Source organism: Argopecten irradians, unplaced genomic scaffold, assembly GCF_041381155.1.
Source record: "Argopecten irradians isolate NY unplaced genomic scaffold, Ai_NY scaffold_0017, whole genome shotgun sequence".
NCBI lineage: Eukaryota > Metazoa > Mollusca > Bivalvia > Pectinida > Pectinidae > Argopecten > Argopecten irradians.
The window spans coordinates 233,299-251,076 of NW_027187484.1; the positions used below are offsets into that span (position 1 = coordinate 233,299).

At 36.0% G+C, this 17,778-nt stretch overlaps 1 long non-coding RNA gene across 1 annotated transcript; it reads left to right on the forward strand.

Annotated features, from left to right (window-relative positions):
- The first annotated feature begins 2,678 nt into the window (after positions 1-2,678).
- Positions 2,679-17,018, forward strand: LOC138311303 (uncharacterized). Its single transcript, XR_011206559.1, has 3 exons — positions 2,679-2,836; positions 3,702-3,943; positions 16,248-17,018. It is a non-coding gene; the product is annotated as an uncharacterized lncRNA (long non-coding RNA).
- Positions 17,019-17,778: the final 760 nt, after the last annotated feature.

Sequence of the window (17,778 nt, forward strand, 5' to 3'; positions counted from 1 at the left end):
AAAATTCTGATGAAACTCGATTACAGATTTCTTACTCGATTAATTGATCAAACACCTCGAACCAACGATACTCGACGAACTCGACTAATCGGAACTCCACTATTAGTTACGTTATTAAAGCTGACAATGTAAGGTAAAAAATATTCAAATGATTAAAAATAAAGTATACATGTACTTGTATTTCAAGAATCGTTATGAGACATTCCCCTGTCAAGGACAGCCATTCTTGTTTTACATTCAGACACGCTTACCGACCCCTATATAAAGCGTGTGAAATTAATTGACACACCTGCGCTCAGTCTACACATGTACATTTACTCCTAGCATTTGTCCACTGTGCATCACCTACCTAAACAAAGTCGTTAATAATGCTGTATGGGGCTTAATTGTTTTAGCAAACAAGAGGCCCAAGGGCCTTAACGGTCATCTGACTACCTTGGCAATAATCATATAGGAAATTAATTAGATATAGTGTCATGGTAGCCATCTTCGATTTGGGATCTGAGTGAACCAGAGATGTAACAACACTTTGTCCGGACCTTGTCAGGATCATTTCATGCAAGTTTCAGCCAAATCGCACCAGTAGAACTTGAGAAGAAGTTCAAAATGTGTTTTCAAGATGGCGGCTGTGGCGGCCATCTTGGATTTCGGATCGACCCGAAAAATAAGAACACTTTGTCGGGACCATGTCAGGATCATTTCAGGCAAGTTTCAGCCAAATCACACTGGTAGAACTTGAGTTCAAAATGTGAAAAGTTAACGAACGGCGGATGGCGCACGGCAGACGACGACGGACGAAACATGACGACTATAGGTCATCCTGACCTTTCGGGTCAGATGACCTAAAAAACACGTCAACTAAAGCTGAATAGAATTCCAAATAATAATCCGTCCACATATTGCCATGTACATCATCATACTCGATGCACTCAACTGGCCATGTGCACGTGACTACCTGTCCAGAACGAGTGACATGTGCGCATAAAACCTAAATGTATATTGAAAATTTATATTAGCTTGTATTGGACATAATGGCACTTATTCACATACCACGGATACCCGTTAATGTTGTTTGTGCAGGACTATTGTTTCTATTGGTAATGGAATGACGTCAAAACACAATATCGTGTACGCATGCTAACGTCATTTCAGCGGGGAGATTACGAAGTTCGCTACTTAAAATAGGGGGTTGGCCAGTGAAGGTAACTAATTTAAGCAGAGCAGAAAGAAAAATGGCTGACACTTCCTTGGATACGACACTGACATAACTGAGGTATATCTCATCACAGGAGCTTGATATTCTGTCAATAATATTTAGTATAAATATATAAAAAAATACCCCTATATGTTTTTTTTATACTATAGGGTATTTTTTTTATATATATATATTTATACTAGACGAAGTAGATTTATAAAAGCCCAGCTCTCTGCGCTTGGCCGAAGGCCGCGTAGAGCGAAGCTCTACTAACCATAATACGTGTGTGAGCATATAGATTCAAATACATTCCAGTACCCCTTGGACTTTGAAATTGTGTCCCGCAGGAAAAGTCTCGCGCCTCCATGTAGGCAGCCATGTTTTAATTCTCGTTATCAGCACGAGATTTGAAATTTCTGTACTAGACGAAATGTGTTATCAGTATACGTTTTAAAATTACTGTACGTAGTTTTAATTTACACATATACAAGAACAACGCAATAAATGTACTGGTCCAATATATATACTGTGTATGTTCTCAAGCGCACGGAACCGTCAGCAGTGACTTCACAAAACCTGACGCCAAAGATGACGGCACAGATTCGCGCATATTTTTGATAGCATTTACATCTGATAAAAACAAGATTGAAGTATATTGAACTATTCCATTTGGATTATTTTGAATTCTCTCGATTCTATCGATAGTATGTGCATGTCAGTAAAATATTTTATTGTTTATCTCGTAGAAAAATATAGACAATATAAAGTTATGATGTTATAATCTTTTACATGTAGCTGCGCTCTTCTGAGGCTTTGCCTTAAATTCATATTATCTTATAGACAGAACGCCAAGTTCCTGTGGTCTCAGAAACAATTTTCGAAAGAAAAGAAATTTCATTAGGCCTACAGTAGACCTAACCTTATATATTTTTTTAGTTTCAAATGCATACTTTTTAACTTGCATTGTCAGCTTTAGGGCTTACATAGACATAAGACCTACTTGGTATGTAGCAGTGTCATTAAACATTGATATTCAACATCTTTTATAGGTAATTTTTTGTCCAGTATAGGCCTATATTTTTGTGAGGAAAACAATAGTTTTGAGGAGAGTAGGCCTAGACTGTACTTGTCCCTTAACTGTACAGTACATCGCAGGGATTTCGAAATGCTGTATCATTTGCTTACCTTCTGTTCAGCGACTTAACGCTTGGTTAGCTGTTGATAGGGGCATGGCTACTGGCATTACGTAAGACGTTCTGATGTTATCCTCAGTCTAGGCATACTACGAAGCGTAGGCAATATGGCGGCGATCGATGTTATTCAAAACCGGAAGCGGTACTGTAGTTTTTTTATTGGTCCACCAATGAGATACAGTCTCTCAAATACTCATTTAAATACTTTTACAAATATGGTCATCCGTGGTTTGGGACCATCGCTCGAGTGTTCACTCATTCATTTTAGTTATTTAATCATTTATTTATTCATTTCTTCTGTTTCAGCCGAGCTTTGAACATGGTACCTTTTGGGCCGACAAGTTTAACAGCTTATTCCTGACTTGAAGACAGCGCCAAGAGGAGTTAACTCATTTCACGAAAATACTAGACAGAGTTACCTTTCCATAAATGACCTGAGTATTTATTTGTGAGTATAATTTGTCTTTTTTCTCTATATATTTCTCTTATATACCTCTTTGGTTCAATTATCAGTGTTATTAATTTCTTTGAGATGGATAGTCGAGTGAAATTCGAGTTATCTCCCTTCCATTGTCTGTAGGTCTCTGGTAAACGGAGTTATTTAACAGTGAGATGGTGCAATTTTAGAGGTGAATTGTGTAATTCTTTCACTTCCAGATCTTGTAATTGACTAGTTTACATCAAGATGTGAGTGAAGGATAAGCTTTATTCTATTTTTCAAAATTATTTTCTTTCTAATAGCCACGATTCTTAAGTTCTGACCAGTTTTTCGGGTTCAAACGTTGCTCTAGATTTGATTTTATCTGTCCTTGGAATCTTTCAGAGGTTGATAATTCCCTTTTTCACTTCAATTGGTATACATTTGTAATTTTAGAATCATCTCATTCAGAAAATCATGGCAAATTTGAAATTTTTGGGGCTGTTTTGTATCCATATTTTATAAGCTGCATCATACTTTCTCTGTGTTATATCAGATATATTATGACATAATATGTTATAATCATTTCTTTATGATATTCTTTTGATTACTAAGTTATATATCTATAGTATTGGGCCAGTTCTGGAACTTTGCTTTGCTTAAATTTTCAGTTCTGGATATTTTTTGCTAGATATTGCAAAAATGGGGGGTGGGGGTAAAGAATATGAGTTATCTCCCCCTGATCTTCAAGTTTAATTCAGTTGTTCATATTATCCTGTAGTACACTAACTATACTATAGTTATAAGTAAAAGTCAAAAGTCTAGGTTCAAATTTCATTGAAATATTTAAATTTTTATTTCTAAACTGTTTCAATTCTCATAATTTTTCTTACAGGAATCCCCATCGTCGATACGAGTACATAGCTTGCACTACCAGACCAACCCATGCAGAGAGCAAACTCCCATTTTGGAATCAGACCTTATGGACATGTAGCTTTCCAAAAATGGTAATTTTGAAAAATATGTAAAATGCTATAGGATGACAACCGGATATGACGTTTTCATCATTCAGCGTCCCTGGACACCATTTGACTGAACCCAATCTGCATGTTTTTGACTAGAAATCGAATGTTGAAGGTATTTTGCTTGTACTTTATACATATTTGGTAGTTATTTTTAATACGGAGGCCTACCTGTCTTGATAACAACACTGTAAATTGGAGGATTTTGTTAAAAAAATCACATTACACATATGTTGTTAATATAGCTTAGCACTGGAACCAATATCTTAGAAAGTGATTATACAGAAGATGTTTATGTCACAATTATGACACAGGGGTTTGGGGCAGTATGACACAGGGGCTAGGGTCCTGGCCGGGGGAGGGGGGGGGGGTACATGTAAGAAGTCAGCAGACTTAGAATATGATGTGTATTTCTTTTTTTTTTTCCACTCAGTTAGAGAATATTCACTTTTATGAGCAGAGCAAGTTGCTTATCGTTCTCAATTATTTTTTTAACTTACTGTTGTTTTCTCAATATCTCTCTTCATTCTAACACAAAACATACTCACACAACCAGATACATACACTCATATACATACACCCTTACATACATACATACACATACAAACATACGCACCCTCACACACACACACATACCTACACACACACACATACATACATACGTACATGCATACATACATACATACATACATACATACATACATACATACATACATACATACATACATACATACATACATACATACATACATACATACATACATACATACATACATACATACATACATACATACATACATACATACATACATACATACATACATACATACATACATACATACATACATACATACATACATACATACATACATACATACATTCACACATACATACATACACATACATACATACACACACACACCTACTAACATATATATCTACGTACAAAACGCGTGCGTACAGATCCATACATCATCCAACAATTCATTCAATCATATCAAATAGTACCGTTTTCTTTTTTTTATATTTTTTTTTTACATCTTGTATACTTACCATCTGATGATTTTGCATTTGCTCATTGTTTATATTCTCATTTCATCATAGTGGTTTTATATTTATTTTTTATTTTTACATTTCATTTCATTTAAATATAATTTTTTGCGTTCTCATACAGTATTCAGTATATTGCGAAAATATCTCTAATTTTCATCCATTTTTATACATATTGTGGATAGTACAAATTATTTCACTAATTTTAAAAAGTAGTTTCCTTATAAGTATTTTATACATTACAAACAATAATTTCACTAACAGTCTGATCAATCCTACCGATAGTCAAATTTCAGTGTTGGTCGTATCAACTCTTGCCACGTCGATTTGACAATCGGTACAATTGATCAGGCTTTTTTTTGTTTTTTGTTGTTGTTTTTTTGTAGTTTTTGTCATTAGTAATGTTTTTAATTCAATTTCTAGTGAAGCATTGCTTCGTGCGACTTCTAAAGAAAAGCATACAGTTTTTTCATTTTTGTATAATACTGAAAACAAAATTTCCGTTTCAGCTCATGTTTGAAAAGTTGAACAATGTCTACATATTTTGTTCTTAATTCACTTAGATGATACCATTTGTATATGACAAAACCAATCAATGATAAAACACAGTTAATGTCATTATAAGCATTATATACAATTTTGTTTCCTATTACTATAAACTTTAAGTGTCTTAATACAATAGTATAGCCAAGTTTATCCAATGATTGTCTAACGTGATTCCAAAGTGGATCGACACATTGACATTCAATAAAATAATGATGGTAGTCATCCTTGACATTACATATTTTACAATTTTCATTTTCAACAATACGCCACCTTTTTAATAAAGGACCATTTGGAATGATACAATGAAACAATTTCCATCGAAACATTTTTTCCTCATTTTCTATTAAAACACTAAAAATAAATTTGAACAAGTTTGTGAAGCTTTCTTTTTCTATGTCAAATTTTTCTTTCCAATGATCAAAGTTATAAGTAGTACAAGATTTTTTTCGTCTCAATATATTATACATGTCTTTATTTCTTAACGTCTTCAGCTGAATCATGTCGCCTTTTACTGTGTTATACAGACAAATGTCTTTCTTTATAATGTGTACTTTTGCCATCGATTTTTCTGTAATTAAGATATCTAACCAATTTCTTGGTATAGCTTGTTTGATGGACACTAATTCGGCTATCCAATTTCTTTTACATATTAATTTTTGATGTATGATGTCCTCATCGATCTTTCCATCATTTCCAATTAGATCATTTATGTAAATTAAACCAGAATCGCTCCAATTTTTGTAGAACAATGATTTACCATTGAATTTTATATGTTTATTACCCCAAATTACCTGTTGTTTTATCTCTCTGAAATTGTTCTTTATGTTTTTATCAGCTTGAATTTTAAGTCATGCCACCAGAAGATCCAAATAGAAGTCTGTTATTCCATGATTTTTTGGTAAACTTTTTGTAGATGCCATATTCATTTTAAATAATAAATTATCTTTACCAAACTGCTCAAAATACAATGTTGGCACCAATTTCCAGTTTGCATGACTGGAGTCTAACAGCCTTTTGATCCATGCAATGCGTAAGACATCAATATGACATTCTATGTTTCTTACATTTAATCCTCCCTGTTCAAGAGTCCCAATCATTACATTTCTTTTGATTTTATCTGGTTTACCCTCCCAAATGAAGTTATATATCATTTTTTCCAATATCTTTATTGTTGTGCTATCCATACCAATAGTATTTGCTAAAAAAGTTATCTTTGGTATCACCAAACTTTGAATAATTACAGACTTACCAAGCAATGTTAGTTTTCTTTTCTTCCAGTTTTTAAGAAGACTGTCTATACTTGTTACTTTTTCTTTCCAGCACAGATTAGAACATACCTTACTATTATGGCCAAAATAAACCCCAAGCGATTTTACCATCTTGACCCATTTAATACCTGCGTAGCTTGTATCTCTATTCTTGTTTCTGCCAGCAAAGATTCCCTCTGTTTTTTCTTTGTTCAATTTCAAACCGGATACATTGCCAAATTCGTCTACCAGATCCAAAGCTTTTTTTAACATCATGATATTTCATAAACAAAGTTGTGTCATCTGCTAATTGGGATACCTTTACAGTTGATTTATGTATCTTTACACCACGCAACGTTTCATCTTTTCTTAATTTTCCAGCAAGAAGTTCAGTTGCTATGACAAATAGTAAGCACGACAAAGGACAGCCTTGTCTGATACCACGTGATATTTTATAACTTGCTGTTAGCCAGTTATTGTTTTTTACACACCCTGTAATATTTGTATACAATATTTTGACCCAATTAATGAATGATCGCCCAAACCCAAATTTTTCCAGACTATTAAACATAAATTCCCACTCGATTGTATCAAAAGCCTTAGAAAAATCTAAAAATAAAATACAAGAATCTATATTATTTTTTTCAGAAAAGTCAATGACATCTTGAATTAGTCTGATATTATAACCAATGAACCTATTTTTAATGTAACCATTTTGATCAGTACTAATTATCTTGGGCATTAAAGGTTTAATTCTAGACGCCAAGGCATGAGCTGCTATTTTATAATCAGTGTTAAGCAAGGTAATTGGTCTCCAATTTCTTAAATTTAAAGGGTCATTCTTTTTGTAAATAAGGGAAATTATTCCTTTTCTTTGAGAGGTACTTAATTCACCTCTACTATAACAACTGTTTAATGCTCTTAGCACAGTATTACCTATTTTATTCCAAAATGCCTTGTAGAATTCGACAGTTAAACCATCGCTGCCCGGACTTTTATTCATTTTCATACAAGATAAAGCTTCTTCACATTCTTTCAATGTCAAATCTCCTTCACAACTATTTCTCTCTCTTTCATTTAATCTATAGTCTATTTCACATCTGTTTATATATTCATGCACTTTCTTTTTATCAGGATTGTTTGATTTATATAAATTAGAGTAAAAGTTTTCAATTTCTTTAAGTATTTTTTCCGGTTCGTTTTCAATTAGCCCCTGGTCTGTTTTTAATTGAGTGATTGTATTTTTTAACTGTCTTTGCTTCTCCATACCAAGGAAGTACTTCGTATTCTTTTCTCCCTTCTCTACCCAATCTACACGGGCTCTAATTTGGGCACCCCTTGCCCGTTCCTGGTAAAGAATATTTAATTGATTTTCTAGCTCTGAAATCTTTTCTTGTGTTTCCACATTTGGACTTTCATCATATTTATCATTTTCCGCCACCAAATCTTTTTCCAAGCAACTGATATTGCACTTTTTTATTTTGCTTTTTTCTTTACAGTATTCTATCGTTTTATGTTTAATCATTATTTTACAGTAATCCCATAATTCAATTTTATTTAAATTCATATCATTGTTTAATACTTCATCAATAACTTTGTTAATAACAATTTTGTAGTCAGTATCCTCAAGATAACTATTGTTCATTTTCCACAATCCACAACCCTTCTTTTTTGTACTGTTACACATAATTTTTAAAGACACCGCCATATGGTCAGTGTATTGTATCTGTGCTGGTCTTATATCACAACTTTTAATATCATGTATAGAATTTTCTATTAAAAAATAATCTATCCTGCTCGCGTCTCCCGTTGATTTTCTTCTCCATGTAAATTGTCTTTTCAGAGCGTTTCGTACCCTCCATATGTCTATTAGGTTGTTATTTTTTATTAATTGTTTTAAGCCATACGATTTTCTGAAAACTCTATTTTGGTTCCTAGATATTCTATCAACTTTATCATTAGTTTCATTGAGGTCTCCCCCTGCTATTACTACACCCTGTTTAAATGCATTCAGTTCCGTATCCAAATGTTTAAAATATGTATTTCTTGATTTTTCGTCATTGGGAGCGTATATGTTTAACAATGTATAAATGCTATCCTCGACTTCCAAATTTAACATGATAAATCTACCTTCAATATCAGACTTACTGTCTAATACAGTTACTTGTGTTTTTTTGGATATCAATATACTCACACCTTTACTATTTGTTTTTCCAACACTATGATAAGCAGTAGCAAATTTACATATTTCTCTATCAATTTGGTCAAACAAATCTATTGAAAAGTGTGTTTCTTGTAGAAACACTATTCCAAATTTTTGATTTTTCAACCATTCGTACAGCCTATATCTTTTTTTCTTTATCTCGTAAGCCTTGTCAATTTAATGTTATTAAGTGAAGAGAGTCCATTAGAGAGTGATTTATGTTTTAGATTTTTCTTATCAACTTCTTCCGGAGTAGGTGGTGATCTTTGCTTTGATTTGCTTCTGTCCCTTGGCCTATTTGGTGTTTGGTCTTTTTGTTGGGATGCCGTCTTGAGGAAGCGTTCAATAGGACCAGAAGTAACTTTCCCATCCTTATCATTGGTTTGTTTTTTGTTCTTTTTGTTCTTGTCTTTGGGCTTTTTTCTAGACCTGTTTGATTCTTCTTCCCCCTCAGACGATTCTCCACCATCATTGCTGTCCGTTGAGTCGCTCTGACGGTTATACTCACATTCAGCTTGTTTGTGTCCAACCTCGTGACAATAGTTGCATACCCACCCTGTTGTGCACTCGTAAGCAGAGTGTCCTTCTGCCTTACATTTGACACAGGTGGTTTGTTTTGTTTCTGAACTTAATGCTGTGGATTCTTTAGGCTGACCATAATACCGCAGTCCAGCATTGTACTTTCCAACTTTGATAAATCTGGAAAGATGGTCAGACAATTTTTCAACAATCACAATTCTGTCTCCGGTATCGCAATTTGTGAGACGATTGTTAATCCTAAGTTTTTCGCGATAAAGGTCAAGAATTGTACAGTTTTTGAGAGTCAGGGCCCGGCGTATTTGACCATCTTCAGCTGACAACGGCACGCTCGAAACTCGTAATTTGGTAGTCGTATCAGGATCATACTTCGGCGTATTTGGATTTTTCTGGTAACAACGTTACCTCCCTCCCACGAATGACAAGACCTTCCGTCAACAACTTAACTCTGTCCGAGATGTTGTCAACATACAATCTCCAAAACTTCCCTGTGCGTTGTATACCACTGATATGATCAGGTGAAACCACGTTTCCAATAGCAATATAAAGTTCATCATGTTTTAACCATCTACTTTTTTCAACAACTCTATGTCCAAAAACCTCTTGCTCACTGAGGAACACGGGCTTAGCTTTTCCGTAACCAGCGAGGTATACGATATTTTCCTTAGAGTTATTATTAGATACCGTTTCAGCAAAAGTTTTTTTATTGTTTATGCTACTCACCATCTCTGTGGAGGTCGGTTTCTGTTTTGGTGTTAGTTCCCACTCACCTGCCTCGAGGAACAACCGCACGGACTCCGGCATATCTGTTTCACCACTGTTCATTGTGACACTTATGTAACGACTTGTTTCGCTACGACCGGAGTCATTAGCGTAGAGTAAGAATGATACAATTAATTTGTTTTGCTCTGGGTTCGACTGCCGCGTTAGCTTGCAGATTCCTATGTCTCGCTACAATATTCAAAGGTACTAGTGAGTATGGACAATGGACGACATCAAATTCATTTAACAGTTTATTAATATTTAACATGTGTAAAGGTGACAACAAGAAAATACCCGCGTGGCTCAGTGGGAAGTACCGTGAAATGGACAATTTTGCTGCTAATATTCTCACGTTTTCGCTACCAGAATTAACTCCTACCCATCAATGAAAGACCGAGCACGTGGCGCTACACACCGGGCCGATTATCGATAGTTTAACCTCCAATTTCACAAACACCGTTCTCCAGCGAAGATTCTCAAAATATCTCCTTAACGGTTAACCCCGAAATTCAACACAGGAGGCTCCCACTCTTTTCCAGCCTACCAACGGCTCTCAACACAAGAGTGAAGACTTTTACTTACTATCGAAACCCGTCTAAAAGCGAGACATGCCAAGTCCGACATTGCACAATTTCACAAGTATTTCAACCTCAAAAATATAGCAAAAATATCGACTGACAGCGAAAAATACACACACAGTAATGTTGATGCATTTCCATACTATACGATAACAGCAAATTAGGGAAAGGATGGGCGACAAATATATAAAAATTACATAGGTTTCAAAAACACAACCCTCACCTCTCAAGGCCCGGCAGAAAACTGAAAGCCTCGGCGCAGTCCCGAGATCTCGTGCACAGCAAATTCCCGCCAAAGTCTCGGTTAATATAATTTCCGGAATATATAGCAACGAAGCGCACCGCAGCTTCGTTACATACCCCCCAACCACCTAGACAGGCTGCGACCCGTAGCCGTAAAACTGATCCAAGGGAGATAATTTGGAAAAAAAAATAAACCCAAAAAGTTCCTAACAAAAGTTGAAACATTTAAAGCCAAAAGCAAGATGCACAAATTTCGAATTTGGAAGTATCCAGTTCACGAACTCGAACTAGAATAAAAAATAGAACGGAAAAAACCAAACTAAATTTTAAAGAACCTATCTATCCAGTTCACGAACTTGAACCAGAATAAAAAAAAATAGGATGGAAAAAAAACCAAACTGAATTTTAAAGAACCTATCAAGGGGAGGTAATTTAAGGAAAGAAAAACCTTAAGTTCACAAAATCAAACATCTCTTAATAAAGGGAGGTAATCCAAGAAAAAAAAATAAAAATAAAATTCCAAAATTTTGCACAAAGACAAACATGCCTTAATAAGGAAACGTCAACTAAGGAAAAAGAAAAAGAGAAAAAAAAAACTACCTATATTGTCCCCCCAACCACCTAGACAGGATGCGACCCGCAGCCACTAACAACTTACTGCACGAAAAAAAAATAATGTGTGAACTGCATCAACATACCGCGGCCATTCTAAACAGGAGATAGAACATGTCATTAATGATTATCCTTCAATTGTTCCTCACTGGCCAAAATCTCCATCATAACATGTACAACAACAAAAAAACAAAACAAAACAATTGTACAACAAGGTACCAAAAAAACAAAGGAGGTGGACTCTCTATATAACAATTATCCTGAAGTGGAATTGGGATTTAAAAAGATAACAATCATCCCAATGCCAGTACACAATATTAATTATATTACATCACAAGTATAGAACATGTACAAGTATCACCGATTAATTATCCCTAAGATGTTCAACATTGATATTCCTGCTAAGTAACCACAATGCGAGCGCATCAGAGGTTAAGACAATGAAAGTATTATATTTCATCAAGCAATCCTGTACAAATCTACGTATTTTCATTTTCAACCAATTACACAAGTATTTCCTTATCTTTTATTTATCTTTAAGGGGTTTTTTTCCCAGATATTCAATTATCATATCTTTATTTCGTAACACCACTGGTACGTACCCGAAAACCTCCACTTTAAATGTAGTATTGTCAGAGACAAGCTATGAAACCCCCAGACAGCTCAGAGAGTCACATGAGTTATGTGCCCTTGGTATAGGTAGTAGCTGGTGGCTAGCAAACTCCAATACTCAGCTCACCTGTAATATCACTTATTTTCTCTACGAGTACATCAATCACATCTGCTTAGTAGCGATTATATATATATATAGCTTAGGGCATGGTTGTTTTTCATTTCTTTTCTTTTGTATTTCTTTCTCTTTGTATACTTGTTTTACAGTCCTAGCAATCAACTACAGATGCCTCGTATATATATATTGTACTACCACCTGACGTATGTACAATGCCAAGTGACCTCGGAGCAGACTGGATAATTTCAGCGCAGAAATGGGTGCTAAAAGAATTGTAACAGGCACCCTTGCTTACTTTTGCAATAAATGTATATTAGAAGATGTTGTCGAGTATTACAATGGTGAGACCATAATAATTGTTATTGTGAAATGGACATCAATCAGCAATTGATTTTACCCCTAACATATATATTTGCACGCGTTACACTTTCCGCTGTGCAAAGTTAGACATCACCCAACATAACTTAGAGAGTTGAATAATTTTCCAAGGCAGAAAAAGTTTAAGCTCCATGTCCCGGAACTCTGTACACGAAAACTTTAAGATTATAGATAAACGTAATAATCCCTTGCTGTCATTAACCTTGTGGGTTTCACAAGATTCCAGCATTTATATAAAAAAAACCAGAACAATGTCCCATGAGTCTTTTAACCAAGTTAAATTTCGTTTATACTTTTAGACAATTCCAAAATCAGAAGAGTACTCATAGATAATTTTTCTTTCTGCCTTGGACACCACCTCCTTTTTACACGACTTTAGAACAAAAGGAAAAAAATATGACATTATGGGGAAAAAAAAAAGTACACAAATACAAAAACATACAATTAACAAAACAAAGTTTTCCACCGGGCCCTAAACGATCCTACAAGACTGGGGAAGCCACTCTTATGATTTTACTTAACCCAACTCGAATGAAAATTTGGGGTCGACCAGAGACTTTTCCCGTTACTTATATAGCTCCCTCCCAAACTAATTAAGTCTGACCACGTGAGTACAAGACCCCAGTGTTGGTCGTATCAACTCTAACCACCAGAACCATAGTCCCCACAGTGGCCAGAATACCTAACAGCCAAAAACACCTACCCCAACAATTTTGAATAGGAGAAGCCCTTGTTAGGGTTACCTCGAGGTGTTGGTCATGTTAACTCTTACCCCCCGCTGAGACACCCCCAACCACCTGGACCTTCTCCCTAACTAACTACAATTATACCTACAGTCTTATCTACATGCCCCTGGTCGCCCCCACCAATTACACCTAACATTATATACCCACATTCACCCCCCCCCCCCCCCCCCGGTTCACCTACATTACAACCCCCATTATATAGACAATATTATAAACAGCCCCCCAACCCCCAATTATACCTAACACTACATGACTATAGCTATATTTAGCCTACCAATAACGAAATGAAAAAAAAATATAAAACAGATATGAACATTTCAGGAATACTTATCAATACATTGAAATTTGAATGTTCACTATGCACATTATCCAATAGTTCTGATGCCCCCTGGGGGAAGGGATATTCAGGGGTCGACACGGTGTCCTCCAGACCCCTGTGCTGCGCGGTTCGGGGTTATTACCCTGCCCGATCGGGCCCAAACTATAATGTTCTCCTTGTGTACCACTGAAATTCCCTGGAATCAAGTACTGGGGGTTTTTGTTACCCTGGCCAGCAGCAACACCCCAATGTCCCGATACTTATCACCTCAAAGTTCCTCCGGGCACTTTATATCACACTCTCCGGAATAACAATAAGGACGTCTGGGTCCAGGCAGGGCCCGCAGTTTTCCCCAAACCGCTTTGACGTTGTAGATCCGGCAACGACACAGGGGCCTGGGTCCTCTTCCTTAGTTCCTTCCCCCAGGTCAGGGGCATCAGTATACAGCAGATATGAAAAAAAAAATTGAACAACAAATGTTAGTCCTCTCTATCAGCTTGTAATATCAATACTATTAAATAACAACAACCCCTCAAATATCCAAATTACAAGTTTGTATTTTCAGCACTGGCCTTATCAGTTTCGAAATTTAACTCTCTAACCCCATATCAGTTACTACAATAAATCCTACTTAGTCCCCTTTACCCATGAGCGGCCTCCCCAGTAATACTGTCGCCCATCCTTCCCCCACGCCCTGTTTTACACAACACCTCCCATGAGCATTCGCAATGAAAGTTTTACACAGGATTGTAAAGCCTATATTTCATTTCCAAAATCCGCACTGTCCACATTCCCACCAGTACTAACGTGAAACGCCTACACAAGTTCCGTTAATCAAGCTAACCAGACTAAATCTAGAATACAATAGAGAAACACAGTGCAAGCTATAAATAGCTCACACCTGAGAAATTATACACACAAGCGTAACCACTCAACCGAAACGTAAACAGTTCACCTGTATAAATTTCACAAACACAGGGACTCGTCACAACGCGTAGTAAATAAACGAGCAAGTAAGTCAACAATCAAAAATTCAAATTAATTAATTAGGGTCCCTACATGGGCGCCAAATTGTAACGACTTGTTTCGCTACGACCGCAGTCATTAGCGTAGAGTAAGAATGATACAATTAATTTGTTTTGCTCTGGGTTCGACTGCCGCGTTAGCTTGCAGATTCCTATGTCTCGCTACAATATTCAAAGGTACTAGTGAGTATGGACAATGGACGACATCAAATTCATTTAACAGTTTATTAATATTTAACATGTGTAAAGGTGACAACAAGAAAATACCCGCGTGGCTCAGTGGGAAGTACTGTGAAATGGACAATTTTGCTGCTAATATTCTCACGTTTTCGCTACCAGAATTAACTCCTACCCATCAATGAAAGACCGAGCACGTGGCGCTACACACCGGGCCGATTATCGATAGTTTAACCTCCAATTTCACAAACACCGTTCTCCAGCGAAGATTCTCAAAATATCTCCTTAACGGTTAACCCCGAAATTCAACACAGGAGGCTCCCACTCTTTTCCAGCCTACCAACGGCTCTCAACACAAGAGTGAAGACTTTTACTTACTATCGAAACCCGTCTAAAAGCGAGACATGCCAAGTCCGACATTGCACAATTTCACAAGTATTTCAACCTCAAAAATATAGCAAAAATATCGACTGACAGCGAAAAATACACACACAGTAATGTTGATGCATTTCCATACTATACGATAACAGCAAATTAGGGAAAGGATGGGCGACAAATATATAAAAATTACATAGGTTTCAAAAACACAACCCTCACCTCTCAAGGCCCGGCAGAAAACTGAAAGCCTCGGCGCAGTCCCGAGATCTCGTGCACAGCAAATTCCCGCCAAAGTCTCGGTTAATATAATTTCCGGAATATATAGCAACGAAGCGCACCGCAGCTTCGTTACACATAATTTAGTCGGAGCACATATTACCAAACCATACCGTAGTCAGGTCCGATAACTCCCCCCTGATGTGTATTTCAATGATATTTAGTAAACTTCTATGAATCGGCGTGATACACTGTGATAAGGAGCTATTCAAGCATAATATTAGGCTTTAGGCATTATCTCTTTCCCTGTATTTATCTATTTATCATAATCACTAATCTATTTATCTGTACATGTAACTCAAATATTTTATGTATTTATTCATCATATGGATATAGTGTTGTTTGGTTCTGTAAAATATACAGTATAGTCTTCTTTTTTAATATGAAGTGTTTAAGACTGGTCAGGAATAGGTAATATATTCAGGCTGTAGGTCGGTGGTTTTCATTTTGGTACTCTGGGTTCCTCCAAGTACTATTGACTCATCCTTAAATGGCCATGAAACCTAATCAATCTATATAAAACACTTTCTGTTTTTGTGTTCATTAATCAGCTACTTTCACTCATTCATTTTAGTTATTTAATCATTTATTTATTCATTTCTTCTGTTTCAGCCGAGCTTTGAACATGGTACCTTTTAGGCCGACAAGTTTAACAGCTTATTCCTGACTTGAAGACAGCGCCAAGAGGAGTTAACTCATTTCACGAAAATACTAGACAGAGTTACCTTTCCATAAATGACCTGAGTATTTATTTGTGAGTATAATTTGTCTTTTTTCTCTATATATTTCTCTTATATACCTCTGTGGTTCAATTATCAGTGTTATTAATTTCTTTGAGATGGATAGTCGATACGAGTACATAGCTTGCACTACCAGACCAACCCATGCAGAGAGCAAACTCCCATTTCGGAATCAGACCTTATGGACATGTAGCTTTCCAAAAATGTTAATTTTGAAAAATATGTAAAATGCTATATAAACATTATTTGCTCAATTTTCTTAGGAAATGAGTCAAACTTGATTCAAATTATTAGCCCGAGATATAGTATTTCAACATCCATATCAGTCCTCGCTGACCCCCGGAGTCAAAATGACTTAAAATTTCAAAAAAATCTTCTGAGTTCACAGGTTTGATGGAAGCAAATACTCTTCATAGATTAAAAAGTCAAATTCATAAAATCACTGATCGACTTCAAGAGCCAGTATATTAGTTTTTAAATGTCTTTGTTTCATTCTAAACGAACTCAGGTGACCGTTAAGGCCCATGGGCCTCTTGTTATTTTTTTTATTTTTATAGTTAAAACCGCTAATATTTAGATCCGCGTAATGGCTATATCACAGGGACTTGGTACTAAAGACTAAATGCACTATCACCTGTTTTCTGCTCCCTTGTTTCACTATAAATTTATTTTTCTAAGGTAATTTTATTTTTGTGGAGGCTTTTATTAAAGGTAGCAAAAAAGAAAATGTGCGTTAACCACCTTGTTGGTCTTTTCTACCAAGGCTTGACTGTAAATTACATTGCTAATGTTAATGTCCCAGCCCTATCTGACCTTACTAGGATGTAGTCATCTGAAGCTTGCCATGTCAAGATCAAAATCAAAAGTGTCGTGCAAATGCAAATTTTAAAATATTGCTGACTTTTTATTAGTTCACGTATGTAGTACCATGTTAGAATGATTTTATATCGTTTTTTGATCTAGACCCTCTAAAACGACTAAAAATGGTCTTACAGCACTCTGGTGGGTCCATGATGTTATAATCTGTAACTAATGTTTCATAATCCCCTCGTGTCTGGTTGGGTCCCATGATGTTATAATCTGTAACTAAATTCTCCCAGATCCCTGTGTCTGGTGGGTCCATGATGTTATAATCTGTAACTAATTCTCAGATTCCCTGTGTCTGGTGGGTCCATGATGTTATAATCTGTAACTAATTCTCAGATCCCTGTGTCTGGTGGGTCCATGATGTTTATAATCTGTAACTAATTCTCTAGATCCCTGTGTCTGGTGGTTCCATGATGTTATAATCCTGTAACTAATTCTCAGATCCCCTGTGTGTGAAGCTGATACAGATGTAAAGAGCAGATTGAACAGTGGTATCGCTGACCACGTTGGAGAGAGAGAGAGAGTTTATTTTAACA